Below are 15,810 nucleotides of genomic sequence, written 5' to 3'. Positions count from 1 at the left end.
CAATTAATTAGAGTTGTTTTGGTATCTAAAGAACAATCACTCTTATAGACAAAGAAATTCACTTTAGGTATTAAAAATATCAACCTTAAAACTTTATATATGGTTAACACTTAAGAAGTGGAATTGCTTTCTTTCATTAGTTTTATTTTAAGACTCTTGCTTTTCAAGCATTTTAATTAAAATTAAGATTTCAGCAATGGAATATTTGTTGAAATAAGGCATGAAGGAAATGATGAACTTACCATTTATTCTTTACAGCTGCCCTTATGTACCACAAAGGTCTGTCTACCTAAGGGAAGAAACTGGGGCACAAAATATTATTTATAGAGTTGACCTTAGCCAAGGCAAGGACACTGCCTGGGATACACTTTCCGGTTGCCTCGGGGAATGCTCCCCTTGCCTTTGTTACAAGCAGGTTTTTAAAGACAAAAGGGAACAAGGAGTAGGCTGATCCAAAGTTGTTGACAGGCGTTCTCATTGGTTTACAGAATAACACTGGTTAGTGATTGGCTGTACATTGTTGAACCATCAGGTGTATGGCATTTTACAGCTACTTGGAGTCAGTTAGTCTGGAGTCTGCCTATCAAGTGGCTTTATGAGGTCATTATTTTAGCTCAAGAGGGAGTGAGAGATGACTGCTGTCACATTTTAAATGCCTCTCTGGGCCTGATAATTTAAAGAGGTTCATGTTCCTCACATAAAAATTTCTTTTCTTTCTTAGGGCTACGATAAACATCAACCAGCATGATGCACATTCACTCTATACAAATGCCCAGAACAGTGCCATATTCCGTGCGACACAAATGTATGTTCCTCTCCTCAGAGCTGTCTCTTGCGAATGATAAATACTTTTAACCACAGGAAAAATGCCAATGATGTTATCTTCTAAATGTCTAACTTAGTTAAAGAACTATGGCTCTCTCAAGGGTACACGCCTCCATTAAAACCTCATTAACAATTCAACTTGGGAGTTTATTAGGTGTAGGGTGTGGCGGTAGGCAGGTGGGGGAAAGATTATTTTCTGGGAGGAGCCCCCGAAACCTGTCCAAAAATATTTATAGAATTTTATCTCTTTTTAGGCTAAGTTGAAGAATTAATTATGATTAAAACAGTTTTTGATTAATTTATTAATTCATTTTATTCATTTACTTTTTTCTGAGACAGTCTTGCTCTGTCGCCCATCCTGGGGTATAGTGGCAGGATCTCTCAACTACTGCAACCTCCACCTTCCAGTTTCAAGTGATCCTTCTGCCTCAGCCTCCTGAGGCTGGGATTACAGGTGTGTACCACCACATCCAGCTATTTTGTGTTTTTTTTTAGTAGAGATGGGGGTCTCACCATATTGGCCAGACTACCTCGAACTCCTGACCTCAAGTGATCCACTCGCCTCGGCCTCCCAAAGTGCTGGGATTACAGGCTTGAGCCACTGCACCTGGCCAAATGTTTATTTTTAAATGGACAAAAATTATATAGATTTATGGCATACAACATGATGTTTCAATATATGTTTACAATGTCGAATGGCTAAATTCAGCCAATTAGCATTCATTAGCTCACATACGTTTTTTGTGATGAGAACACTTAAAGTAGACTCTCTTAGCAATTTTCAAGAATAAATGTTATTAACTACAGTTGCCATGTTGTACAATGATCTCCTGAATTTATTCTTCCTAACTAAAATTTTATATCCTTTGCTCAACCTCTCGCCAATCCCTCCAGCCCCATTATATTTATGTCAATTCAGTGTTTCAAACCTGAGAGCTCTAAGACCTTCACTGTATTTACCTTTCATGCTCAAATTTCTGCAGGTCTAATTCTGCTCTGTAATATTGTTTTGAGTCTCAGCGGCTGCACGCTTGACTTAACGCTGTCTTTTAATTTTCCTTGGAGGTTTTAAAGAGCAGAGTAGAAAATATTGTCTTTGCTTGATTTATTAGGTGTCAACATAGGAAATACCAGATGGTTTTGTCTGGTATTTCTGCCATGTAATTAGAAAAATACTTGTTTGAAATTGCTAGGCAAAATGCCTATTTTTATTGTCTGTGTCTCTTATCTCTTTCATGTTAAGATGTTAAGGTTGTCATACAAATATTATGTGTAGATGTTGATGAGCTGTAAGTTCCTAAAGAGTTAGGGATTATTCACTCATCACCGAAGACTTCCATTTCAGACCCCAACTATCACAACCAAGTAATTTTCACCATTTTCAAAGGACAAGTGGAACTTAAATAGACCAACTTATTTAAACCATATGCCAAAAGGAATTTAGGGTTTTGAAAGAATATTTCCAGATATGTCCTCTTTACTTTAGTTTCTTTGATTCTTATTCTCAGTGTATAATTTAAAAACTTGTTTGTTTGAATTCACTATTTACTTATCTCTATTCTTCCCTAGCACATTTTTTTGAAAATAAAAAATTTTAGATCTTTAAGTCCTAAAATAATTATCCAAATAAGAGACTTAGAAAGTTGCTATGCTATTGATCTTTCAAAGCTACATATTATACTGATAGTGAAGTTTCATGACTGACAGAAATTAACTGCCCTCTGCTGATATGGTGCGAACATCATTCCTCAGCTTATAAAATATAAATTTTTTTAAATAAAAGACATATATATATTTTGAGACAGAGTCTTGCTCTGTCACCCAGGCTGGAGTGCAGTGGCGCAATCTTGGCTCACTGTAACCTCTGCCTCCCGGGTTCAAGCAATTCTCCTGCTGCAGCCTCCCAAGTAGGTGGGACTACAGGTGCTCACCACTATGCCCAGCTAATTTTTGTATTTTTAGTAGAGATGGGGTTTTGCCATGTTGGCCAGGCTGGTCTCAAACTCCTGACCTCAAGTGATCTGCCCATTTCAGCCTCCCAAAGTGCAGGGATTATAGGCATGAGCCACCATGCCTGGCCTGTTTTTCCTTTATATATTTCACTCTCACTTTGTTCTTTCCTCCTTCATGTTTCCTCCTTTTCTAGAACAAATCATCAAGAAATGGCAAGAATATGCTTAGTTTTATAAGAAACTAAGTAACATAGGATGTGCAAATCTTTTACTTTGTTCTAATTTTCTAAAACAAAATCCACTCAGGTAAGCACACTTAAGTTATATATTGGAAGCCTATAGTCTTAAATTGCTTTATAGGGTTCATTTGGGAATAGAAATTCCGGAAGAGAGAGGAAAGTATGTTATTTATCTGTATTCTTCAGAATGCTAGTGAATATGTTTTACAGTCTCAAGTAAGGTCACTACAGGGTTTTCCTTTTCCTCTCAGTCTTAGATTTACTCTCAGATTTGGTTCTGAAGCAACTGTTTCTAAAAGTCGTGCTTATCCACAGATAACTACCAGTGACAGGCACTGTTGCCAGAACAAAGCAGACAAACAGAACTTAGACTCTTACTCAAGGAGACAAATTGCTTTAAAAATGGCCACTGTGCACCTGGGGTTTGAAGTGAACAGAGAAGAACAGATTGTTGAAACCCTCCTGTGATCCCATGTCATATGGTTTAGCTGTGTCCCCACCCAAATCTCATTTTGAATTGTAGCTCCCATAATTCCCACATATCATGGGAGGGACCCAGTGGGAAGTCATTACATTATGGGGATGGGTCTTTCCCATGCTGTTCTTATGATAGTGAGACTATCATGAGATCTGATGATTTTAAGGGGAGTTGCCCTGCATATGCTCTCTTGCCTGCTGCCATGTGAAAGGTGTCTTTGCTTCTCCTTTGCCTTCCACCGTAATTCTGAGGCTTCCCCAGCACTGTGGAACTGTGAGTTCATTAAACCTCTTTCCATTATAAATTACTCAGTCTCAGGTATGTCTTTATTAGCAGGGTGACAACAGACTAATACAGTAAATTGGTACTAATAGAGTGGGGTGCTGCTGTAAAGATGTCCTAAAATATGGAAGTGACTTTGGAACTGGGTAACAGGCAAAGATTAGAAGACTTCGAGGGGCTCAGAAGAAGACAGGAACATGTAGGAAAGCTTCGAACTTCCTGGAAACTTGTTGAATGGTTTTGACGAAATTGCATAGTGATATGGACAATAAATTCCAAGCTGAGGTGATCTCAGATGGAGATGAGGAACTTGTTGGGAACTGGAATAAAGGTGACTCTTGCAATGTTTTAGCAAAGACTCTGGTGGCATTTTTCCCCCGTCCTAGAGATCTGTGGAACTTTGAACTTGAGAGAGACGATTTAGGGCATCTGGCAGAAGAAATTTCTAAGCAGCAAAGAACTCAGGATATGACTTGCATGCTGTTAAAAGCATTCAGTTTTGTGTATTCACAAAGATAAGGTTTGGAATTGGAACTAATGCTTAAAAGGAAGTACAGCATAACAGTTTGGAAAATTTGCAGCCTGATGATGTGATAGAAAAGAGAAACTCATTTTCTGAGGAGAAATTCAGGCTGGTTGCAGAAATTTGCATAATTAATGAGGAGTCAAAAGTTAATTGCCAAGACAATGGGGAAAATATCTCCAGGGCATATCAGAGGTCTTCACAGCAGCCCCTCCCATCACAGGCCTTGGAGGCCTAGGAGGAAAAATGGTTTCCTGGGCAGGGTACAGGCCCCCTGCTGTGTGCAGTATTCAGGACTTGATGCCCTGTGTCCCAGCCATGGCTAAAAGGGGCCAAAGTAAAGTTCAGGTAATTGCTTCAGAGGGTGCAAGCCCCAGGCTTTGATGGCTTACAAGTGGTGTTGGGGATGTGGGTGCACAGAAGTCAATAATTGTGGTTTGGGAGCCCCTGCCTAGATTTCAGAGGATGTATGGAAATACCTAGATATCCAGGCAGAGGTGTGCTGCAGGGGCAGAGCCCTCATGGAGAATCTCTACTAGCACAGTGCAAAAGGAAATGTGGGGTGGGAGCTCCCACTAAGAGTTCTAGTGGAGCTATGAGAAGAGGGTCACCATCCTCTAGACCCCAAATTGGTAGTTCCATTGATAGCTTGCACCATGTGCCTGGAAAAGTTGTAGACACTCAATGCTGGTCCTTGAAAGTAACCAGGAGGGGGCTATATCCTGCAAAGCCACAGGGGCGGAGCTGCCTAAGACCATGGAAATCCACCTCTTGCATCAGTGTGACCTGGATGTGAGACATGGAGTCAAAGGAGATCATTTTGGAGCTTTAAGATTTGACTGCACCATTGGATTTCGGACTTGCATGGGGCCTGTAACCCTTTTGCTTTGGCCAATTTCTCCCACTTGAAATGGGTGTATTTATTCAATGCTTGTAACCCCATTGTATCTAGAAAGTAAATAACTTGCTTTTGAATTTACAGGCTCATAGGTGGAAGGGACTTTCCTTGTCTTTGATGAAACTTTGGACTGTGGACTTTTGAGTTAATGCTGAAATGAGTAAGGACTTTGGGAGACTGTTGGGATGGCATGATTGGTTTTGAAATTTGAGGACATGAGATTTGGGAGGGGCCAGAGGCAGAATGATATGGTTGGCTGTGTCCTTACCCAAATCTTATCTTGAATTGTAGCTCTCATAATTTCCACAAGTTGTGGGAGGAATTCAGTGGGAGGTAATTGAATCATGGGGGCAGTTCTTTCCCATCCTGTTCTCTTGATAGTGAATAAGTCTCATGACATCTGATAGTTAATTAAAGGGCAGTTCTCCTGCACATGCTCTCTTGTGTTCTGTCATGTAAGATGTGACTTTGCTTCTCCCACCTTCCGCCATGAATGTGAGGCCTCCCCAGCCATGTGGAACTGTGAGTCCATTAAACTCTTTCCTTTAACAATTACCCAGTCTTGGGTATGTCTTTATTAGCAGCGTGAGTATTTTTGTACATAAAAATGTTTATTTATCGTTTACTTTTCTGTCTTCTTCCATTAGAGGATTAGAGGGCTAGCTGTTAGGGACAGAGATTTCATCTTAATCATGTCTGCATCCATGGCATATAGACACATCAATGGCACATAATAGACAATCGGTAAACTGTTCAGAGGTTACTTGGGGGTTTTCTTCCTATCACTCCAAAATAAGGCCTATGGTTTGATGACACCCAGATTATGAAAATAAAGCAATAATATATTCATAGAATGAGTTAGACATAAAAATTGGTTTTGAAATCTGAAATGTGTAATGAAGGAAAAAAAATTCAGGAAAGATTATTTGATTGTATTGACACTTTGAGATAGACTTTATAATTTAGAGCAGTTTTAGGTTCATGGCAAAATTGAGTGGAAATTGCAGAGCGTGCCCATATACCATCTTGCCCCTGTAAACTACCCCCTGTCAACACCCTTCATGAGATGCCACAAGTGATGAACCTACATTGACACATCTTTTGACCCAAAGTTCACAGTTATCACTTGGGTTCACTCTTGGTGTACATTCTAGGAGTTTTGACTGACATGTGATGGCATATATTCACCACTATACTATCATACAGAATAGTTCCACTGCCCTAAATGTCCTCTGTGCTCCACCTGTCATTCTTTCTCTTCCAACCATTGGCAACCATTGATCTTTTTGTTGTGTTCATAGTTTTGCCTTTTCTAGAATGCCATAGTGTGCCACATAGCCTTTTTAGATTGACTTCTTTCACTTAGTAGTATGCATTTGGGTTTCCTCCATGTCTGTTTATGACTTGAGAGCTCAATTCTGCTTAATAGTTCCTTGTGTGGATGTACTACAGTTTATCCATTCACCTGCTAAAGACCATCTTGTTTGCTCTCAAGTCTTGGCAATGATGATCAAATCTTCTGTAAATATCTGTGTACAGGTTTTGTGCAAATCTAAGTGTTCATCTATTTGGGTAAATACCCAGGAGCACAGTTGCTGGATTGTATGGCAAGAGTATGCTTATTTTTGTAAGAAACTGCCAAATTGTCCCAAAGTGGCGCTACCATTTTGCATTCCCACCAGCAATGAATAAGTCTCTGCTGACCCGCATACTCACTAGCATTCAGTGTTGTTAGTGTTTTCGATTTTGGCTATTCTAAACGAGTGTCTAGTGGTATCTCATTGTTTTAATTTGCAATTTCTAATGACATATGACATTGAGCATATTTTCGTATGATTATTTGTCATCTGCATAACTTCTTTGGTGAGATGTTAGTGCAGGTCTTTTGCCCATTTTTTGTTTTCTTATTGTTGGGTTTTATTTTTTTGGTATATTTTGGATAACTAGTCTTTACCAGAAAGATATTTCACAAATATTTTCTTTCAGTCCGTCACTTGTCTTCTCATTCTCTTCATGGTGTCTTTCACCTAGCAGTTTTTAATTTTAGTGAAGTCTAGTTTAAGTCATATGTTACTTAACAATGAGGTATGTCCTGAGAAATGTGTCATTAGGTGATTCTTTCATTGTGCTCCCAGGCTACAAACCTATACAGCATGTTACTGTACTGACTACTGTAGGCAATTGGGATACAAGGGTAAGTATTTATGTATCTAAACGTGTAAACATAGAAAAGGTACAGTAAAAATACTGTATAAAAGACCAAAGCTGGCACACCTATGTAGGGCACATGCCATGAATGGAGCTTGCAGGATGGAAGGTGCTCTGGGGGAGTCAGTGAGTGAGTGATGAGTGAATATGAAGGCCTAGGACAATCCTGCACACTGCTGTAGACTTTATGAAACACTGTAGACTTAGGCTACACTAAATTTATAAAACATTGTTCTTTCTCCAGTAATGATTAAACTAAGCCTACTATAAAGTTTTTACATTATGAACTTTAATTTTTTTTTAACTTTTTTGGTTCTTTTTTAATAACACTAGCTTAAAAGACAAACATTGTACGACTGTACAAAGATATTTTCTCTCTTTATCTCCCTATTCTATATACTTTTCTATTTTTAAATTAAAAAAAATTTTTTTCATGTAATATTTTTCATTAAAAACTAAGAAACAAACACATTTGCCTAGGCCTGCATAGGGCTGGGATTATCAATATTGCCATCTTCCACCTCCGTATCTTGCAGGGTCGGGATTATCAATGTTACCATCTTCCCCCTCCGTATCTTGTCCCAGTAGAACGTCTCTGGGGCAGTGGCACCCAGAGAGCTATCATCTCCTATGACAACAATGCCTTCCTCTGGAATATGTTTTGAAGGACCTGCCTGAGGCTGATTTACAGTTTACTTTGAAAAAATATATAAGCAGAAGGAGTAACTCTAAAATAGTGATTAAATGTAATAAATATATGTCAGTAACATAGTCATTTATTATCATTATCAAGAATTATGTACTATACATAACTGTATGTGCTGGACTTTTATACCACTGGCAGCATGGTAGGTTTGTTTGCATCAGCATAACCACAAACATGTGAGTAATGCATCGCATAATGACCTTACTACGGTGATGACGTCACTAGGCAACAGGAATTCGTCAGTTCCATTGTAATCTTATGGGACCACTAGTGCACGTGTGGTCCACCACGGACCAAAACACTGTTATGTGGTGCATGACTGTATTTAATATGTTAAGCAGTAGAATACATGTGTGAAATTGAAGAGAACAAAATTTTACTTTTAACTTTTTTGTTTACTCTCTTAAAAGAAAACTTTAGAGAAAATAAATTTAACAGAAACTCTTTAAACAAAGAACAATGCATGAACTGGGGAGCAGTCAAAGCTGCAGAGCTCAGAGTGCTCTGCTGGAGTGTGAGCCGTGAGATTTCAGAGGCTGAATGTGGAAGCAAAGTTAGGACATTTCCTGATTGCCTGCTGTAGGCGTTTGCCTTATTTAGGCATAACATGATGTAGGTCCCTAGTTCCACTGCAAACCTGGTGGTTGGCTGTTTGTGATTGACTGGGTCTAGGTGTTTCTTGTTTTTCCTTTTTTAGAGTCAGTTATAGAAATATACCTGCAAGCTAAGTTTCAGTTTGCTTACATAAGCGCGCTGGCTACAGAGGAATCCTCAGGCCAAGGGCCTCCTATTTTCTTTAATAACTCTATATTCCCGAAGTAAATTTTTGGGTTTCATATTCTTCTAAGTGATCCTGCAACAGTAGACAATTGTAAACACCTGCCATGAAGAGAAATGTTTTTTAGTATTTTGCGTTATTATGTTCAACTTCATTCGTTTTTGTTACAGTTGCTTATGGTGCAGATGTTTACCGACCCCCACTGTGTCGCAGTACTATGGAATCATTTTGATGTGCTTTCACTTTGATTTTAATGTATGCGATTGTAAAAGGATCTATTGGTTAAAAGCAAAATTCAACACAAATGCCATGCTCTTTAGTACAAGCAACATAAGGCGTTTATGGTCAGTGTTTGAAATTCCCAAGCAAACTACCTCGTTCCTCGTCTGCACTTATAAGCACTTGTTTTCTAGCATCTCAGGAAGATTTATTTCTTGATGCAAACTTTTTTTCCAATTTGTATTATATTGGTGTCTTCTTATAAGTACAAATGGAGTAGTTAGGTTTTTATTCAAGCTGTGCTCACACTCTTGGGCATGGAGGGAGACCCGCTAAGGATCATGGTTGTTCTATCATTTATGAAGGTGATAGAGCCTTTCTCAAACTGGAGGAAAAGGGTTGAAAGTCCTTACTTTCCTTACTATAAAGTCCTTACTCTAAAGTATTGCCTGGGTCTGAGAATCTAGTAGTACTTTGAAAGTATTCAGGTAGATTATTTCAAAACGGTGACGAATAAAATTCAACTTTTCAGTATAGTAGGTTATTTTTTTCAAATCCTCGATTTTTTAAAATGAGCTTTTAGTGGATCAATGTAATGAAAATGTTGAAAGGAGTCACACCAGATTCATTAGCTTCTTAAGTCACTTTAAGATTTGTTTATTTTAGGTGAAGTCTTGTGCTGCTTTAAGTATCATTTAACATTGAACATTCCAGGAATCTGTTACCTTCTAACCTAGAATGTGAGTTAAAGAGTAGTTCAGGTGAATGGCAAAGAATAGTGATTAATAAAAAGGCCTTATAGGCAAGTAGAAAGACCTGTCTTCCTCATCTTTTGCACAGTCACATCGACCTTTTTCTGGTCCCACGTGGTTTCTGTGAGCACAAAGTGATGTAAGACAGGGAGGTAAGGGCAGCTGTCCTGGGCCTTTCAATGAATTCCATTTCTCTGGGGTTCACCAAGCCCAAGGTGAAATGGGATGTAAGCCGGCTGGAGGAGCACGACGTACAAGAGCTGGCACGTTCATCCACTCGGTAAGGGACTTTGGGCCCATGGGTACTGAGAGCTGTTCGCTCTACCTGGGGCCCTGGAGGTAATGGGACTCATTCCTGCTCCCATGGAGCTCATTTCAGTGGGAGAAAGCAGTTCTATTCAAGAACTGATTTGAATCTGAATAGACTGCAGTTAGAGCTGCAACTGAGATACACACAGGGCATCAAAAAACTCTGAATTTCTTTCTGTCATGTTTTAAGTCTCAGAATCAAGGACGTAATTTCACGAGATTCAAAACGACATTGGACAAATCCTCCTTATTTTACTGTTAAAGCTGAAGTTGAGAGATCGAAGTGATTTCACCAAGGTTACATGGATAATTAATGACTGAGCCAAAACATAAAGGCCAGTGTTGTTGAAATGGTCAGTGGTAACACTTAAGCCGAGTGAAGCAAAGTTTTTGAAAAATTAGAGCCCGTAAAATCAGCTTACACGTATAAGACGACCTGTGTCTTAGCTGTGTGTGAATATTTGCCTGTTGACTATTTATTATCCGCCCTTGCAGAATGCAAAATGCCTTAAGGTGTCTTACTAAAGGGAACTGGGTTCTATCCCCAATCAAATGTTCTTCAGTTGTTCCCCCTCTCCTAGGACTTATAATTCATGCCTGGGAGTGCTTGGTGATACAGATTTGACAAGCCGACAGCTAATGGAATGAGGTGCTTCAGGGGCCTGAGGTAGGAGATGTTCTCCTTCTTCCATGGTGGAGGCCAGGACAATGCACTCAGGAAGGAACGAGAACACTCTGCCCCTGAATGTGTTCTTATTATAGAAGTCTTCTATTTTGGAAGTGCTATTTTTATTTTGTAGCTAGGATGATCAAAGAAAATAAAATAGGTAGTGTTAAAAACACATTTACAAAAATAAATAGAATTTTCAATCAGTTTACTCAGATTTCTTCAAGCACTACTAATAAAATGATAGCTTTTACTTCTAATGCTCTTACTTCTTGCAATGGGAAAGACAAAAGCACCGACACGCTTGCCACTGTGGCAAATGTCCTATTCTTTCTGTGACCGACGGACATGGTGCCATGGGGATGAGGATGGAGCTGTTGTTGATTGTCAACAAATATTTATGGAAGGTCTGAGACTTTCTAGATGTTGCTGTAAGCATCGTGGGTGCAGAAAACCCTTAAAAGGACCGTGTCCTCAGCACTTACTACACAGTTGAATAGAAAAGACACCAAATACAGACAGAAATTAGTAATAAACATCTGGAGTTCAAACCTGCAGAGAGCTATAATGGTGCCACTACACTCTAGCTTGGGCTATCTCAAAAAAAAAAAAAAAAAAAAAATTAACTGTCCAAAGAGAATAGATGAAGTTGGTGAGAGTTAGAGGATCCTGGCTCCTGGGTGAGGGGAACAATTAGGGGGTGGTTCCTGGAGGAGAGCTAGGCTGGGGTGAACTGAAACACACATGAATTTTAGTGATTGCTGAGAAAGGCAGTAGAACTCATGGCACTCTCAAGGAAAGGGCAGGGGATCCGCAGATGATAAAAAGAATGGACGGGGGGCTGAGAGCTTCCAGGCTATTTCAGGTCTCATCTGGGCTAAGCCAGCTTCCACAGGGCTGGGGCGACCCACACAAAGCCCGTCACTCACCTCTGCCTACGGTGGACTTTGCTAGTGGTGTCCATGGCATTTTACGGACTAAGAAGAACTATTCGTGGTGGCTCACAGTGGTCTACTCTTGAAGGGCAGGAACACCCTCCACAGGTAAACACAACGTCAGGTTCCCTCGAGTATGCTCTTCCCGAGATCTGATTTTTCCTTGTCTTCTGCAGTGTCACGTGGCCAGCAGCAGCTAACGTACATGAGAGAGCCCTCTGTAGTCTCACGCCTTGTTTGGAGACCCGAAACTGCGACGGTGGGGTCTCTGTTCTCCAGCAGCCCCTGGCGCACTTCCCGATCTCCTTTGGTGACACCTCTTCCTCTGCCTGCTCTTAAATGCAGCTGTTCCTTATGCGCCTGTCCTCCAGGATCCTTTCTTATACACTCCCTTGCGGCCTCCTCTACTCGCGTGCCATCAGTTAACAATCTTGCAGAGATTCCCTAAATAGCCATTCTAGCCCCAGACTCTGCTGAGCTCTGGCCAGCAGTCTCCAACCCCCTCCTAACCTGCTCCTTTCTTAGACAGACCACTGCTCTGGGAGTAGCACCCCACCCCCATCCCTGGTCCCTGACAGCCAAGAGAGGCCTGTCCTGCTCGGTGCCTCCCTCTTCCCTTTTCTGCACCCTCCACCCCTATTCAATTCAACCCTGACACTCCTCCATCTTATTTCCTCTCTGCTCTGCCTGCCTCGCGGTCCTCTGGTTCAGGTGCAGATCATCTCTCTCCTGGGGTATTCCAAGTGGCTCCCGCTGGAGTCCCTGCTACCAGTTTTACTGTTTCCGATGCAGTCCTCTCATTGTCAACAAAAGTAAACTTTCTATAAAGGCAAGCCTGATCATGCTCCCTCCCTGCCTAATGCTTTCAGTGGCTGCCTACTGCCCTTAGGAAGCAGCCCCACCTGGCTCAGAGGGCCTTTGTCGACCTGCTGGTGCTCCCCCAGCCCCGGGCCCGCCTTCCACAAGTCACTCCCTGTTGCCCTGCTCCCTGCTGCGGAGACCCTGAACTGCTCTTGCAGTGGGGCCCTCCCAGGTCTCTGTGACTGACGAACTGCACACAATGTGTTTCTCTCCTTGATGGACTTCTCTCCATCTGGGCCACAGCAGAGCCTTTCCTAACCTTCCGGATTAGGGTAGTTGGTTGGCTCAGGGGTTGCTTGAGGCTGACATTGCCCTTGCGGGACTGCCTGTCTAGTGTTGCTTTCACCCGATAGGGCGCGGGTCTGGGAAGCCAGAGTCTGAGTCTGGTTTTAGTTTTGTTTTCTCCTTTTCTCATCTGTATCTGCAAGGCATAGATAAATTAGAAATAGTAAATTAGAGTCTGGATTTGAATCCGGGTCCATTTGATTCTCAATTTTTGTTTGCTCTACCACATTCCTGTTTTCTCTAAGTTAACTTCTTGCCCTGGCTCCTACACCTGCCCATCTGTGTGCTCCCTGTCCCATAAGGGGTTGGAGTGAGCACCGTGGCCGAAAAGACAAACCACACCCCTGTTGCAAGTCCTGCAAATTGGGTCAGGGAATTCTCCTGTTTCACTAGTCACCCTTGCTTCCCCTTTTCCTCTCCAAAGTTGAAAGAAACAATCTTGAATCAGGGAAAGCTCAGCAGACCGCAGGCACCAGTGTGCATTGATGAGAAAGGATCTGCTCGCAGAAGGATGAAGGTGGTTCCTAGAACAGCTGCAGCAGATTATCAAAAACTTCAGCTCTCCTTCAAGAAGTTAGGGGTAAACACTATCTCTGGTACTGAAGAAGTGAATATATTTACAAACCAATGAACAGCAATCCACTTTAGCGACCCTAAAGGTCAGGTATCTCTGGGAACACTTTCACCATGACAGGCCACGCTGGAACAAAGCTGCTGAAAGAAATGCTACCAGCATCGAAAACCAGCTTGGTGCAGACAGTCCGACTAGTTTAAGGAGACTGGCTGGAGCTCTGCCGAACTATCTGTGGATGGAAAAGGACCACTTGCTTCTGGAGCGGAGGATGATGATGATAATGAAGTTTCCGATCTTGTGGAGAATTTTGATGAGGCTTCCAAGAATGAGGCGAACTGAATTGAGTCAACTTCTAAAGAAAATGGAAGTTGCAGAAGTTACTGGGAGCTGCTATTTTGTATTACGACTGCTTTTCAAAATTGTTTTGTTTATGGATCTCATAAAATCTAGATCTCTAATATTTTTAAGGCCAAGTCCCTTGGATACTGTGGCTGTTTTTAGTTTTTGCTTATACACAATTCATTCTTTGCAGCTAATTAAGCTGAAGAAACCTGGGAATAAAGTTTGAAACGAAGATTAATAGAGCTCTTTGTCTAATTAAAAAAAAAGAAGTGAGTTCTTGAGTGTGAAGCGTCTTTTATCTTTCATGGTTCCTGCTCGTTTTCAGTGCCAGCCTCACTTTCGTCCATCCTTGATTCTGGGGTGCTGGTCTGCCCTTTGAAGGTTGTCTGCAGGTTGAAGCTCAACCTGGAGCGTAAGCTCTGAGTCCCGGGGTTCAGCAAGGGAGCTCTGAGGGCTCCTTCTCTGGCTCTGCAGCCTCTGAGACAGCGCTTCAGCTCCCTCCCTGGCACCACCCAGAAGAGCCACAGATATCCTGGGGCCATAGCGGGACAGCTTTGGGAGGAAAATGAGACTTTCCTTGCATGCGAGGGAGCATCCGTGTCAGCCTGCAGAGTTTCCTTTGTTGTGCCTGAAGTAGTGAACACTTGCTCTCATCTTGCCTTCATGGGCTGAGGCAGAAACCTGCGCGGGGCCTGGCGGGGAGCTGGCAGCACGAGGGAAAGGCGCCGTGAGCACGTGGGGAGCTGGCAGAATGAGGGAAAGGTGCTGTGAGCACATGGGGAGCTGACAGAATGAGGGAAAGGCGCCATGAGCACGTGGGGAGCTGGCAGAATGAGGGAAAGGCGCCGTGAGCACCAGCTGACTGCGCACACAAGTTTATTCTGCCGTAAAGGTGATGGTGTCGGTCCCCCAGATGTTTCACCAAAATATCCAGGTAGGAAGTGAGAAACATACCCAATTTTCAAGAGTTGATTAAATTCGTGTCACTTGAATTTAGGGATTATTCAAGTGAGACTTCATCTATATGCTGCTCATAAAATACCCAAAATACAGAATGGACAGTACACTTCTTTTTAAAATTTTGCTTAACAAAAATTAAAAAAAATGTATAAATTCTCAAAAAAGAACATACTTATGCACATGCAATTCATACAAATAACACCATGCTTATGCCAATAAGTCTAATTTATAAATAGTATCTATTTACAAATACCAGCTGACTAGTAAAGTAGGAAGTTGGAAAAGTAAAAATGAATGAAACCCCTTCCAAAAAAAATTTTCAAAGCGTCATAAAAAATTGCTGAGTATTAAACATAGATTAAAAAAAAAAAAACCAGTTCAGACAGAAAGAATACAATGTCATACAAGTTGTTTTTAAAGAACAATTTGCTTCTGTATAAAACTTCCCCCAAGCTCAGGAAGTCTGAGTTTTTAACACAAAGGACAAGTTCAGGATCCTGCTGAGCTGCACATATCCAGCTTTTAAAGTACAAAGTCAGCGGAGCAGCTTGTGCAGATGACCAGCGTGAGTGTACCCCAGTACATCACAGAGGTGGCAAGAGGCGGTCCTCGGGGGGCATGCGAGTTGTCGCAGTGGAAATTGTGAAATGAGCTACTTCCAGCAGATGTGTCCGTCTTTGAGTTTTATAGCACAGGGAAAGAGCTGTCACAGCACACTTTTCAAAAGAATTCTATGAAAACTATAAGCAAATGTGACTAGTAAGCAGGAGAAGTGTGCCTTTTTAGGGCAATGCATGAAAATGCAGTTAGAGGCAAACTATGAAGTTTGAGCTGTGGTTGATATTTCTTGGTTCACTTTGGAAGGCTACTGTCTTTACTGAGAAGAAAACCAAAAAGACGAATGCTGGAAAATGTGTGCATAATTGAATTACAGATAACTTCTACTTTTTCCACCCAACCTCCAGTGCAGCCAAAGACATTGGTGCTCCCGACCCTTGTCACTCACTAAAGGGTGGA

The 15,810-nt window shown here is 41.5% G+C and overlaps 1 protein-coding gene across 1 annotated transcript in view; it reads left to right on the top strand.

The window, feature by feature from the left end:
* The window catches only part of PXDNL (peroxidasin like), a 420,144-nt gene that overhangs the window by 61,230 nt on the left and 343,104 nt on the right, over nucleotides 1–15,810 (top strand). The window lies entirely within an intron of this gene.

This window comes from Aotus nancymaae, unplaced genomic scaffold (genome assembly GCF_030222135.1).
Source record: "Aotus nancymaae isolate 86718 unplaced genomic scaffold, 86718_ANA_hifiasm-v0.15.2.pri h1tg000036l, whole genome shotgun sequence".
In the NCBI taxonomy this organism is placed as follows: Eukaryota; Metazoa; Chordata; class Mammalia; order Primates; family Aotidae; genus Aotus; species Aotus nancymaae.
The sequence above is the reverse complement of the archived record's forward strand: the minus strand, read 5'-3'. Positions and strand labels throughout refer to the sequence as shown.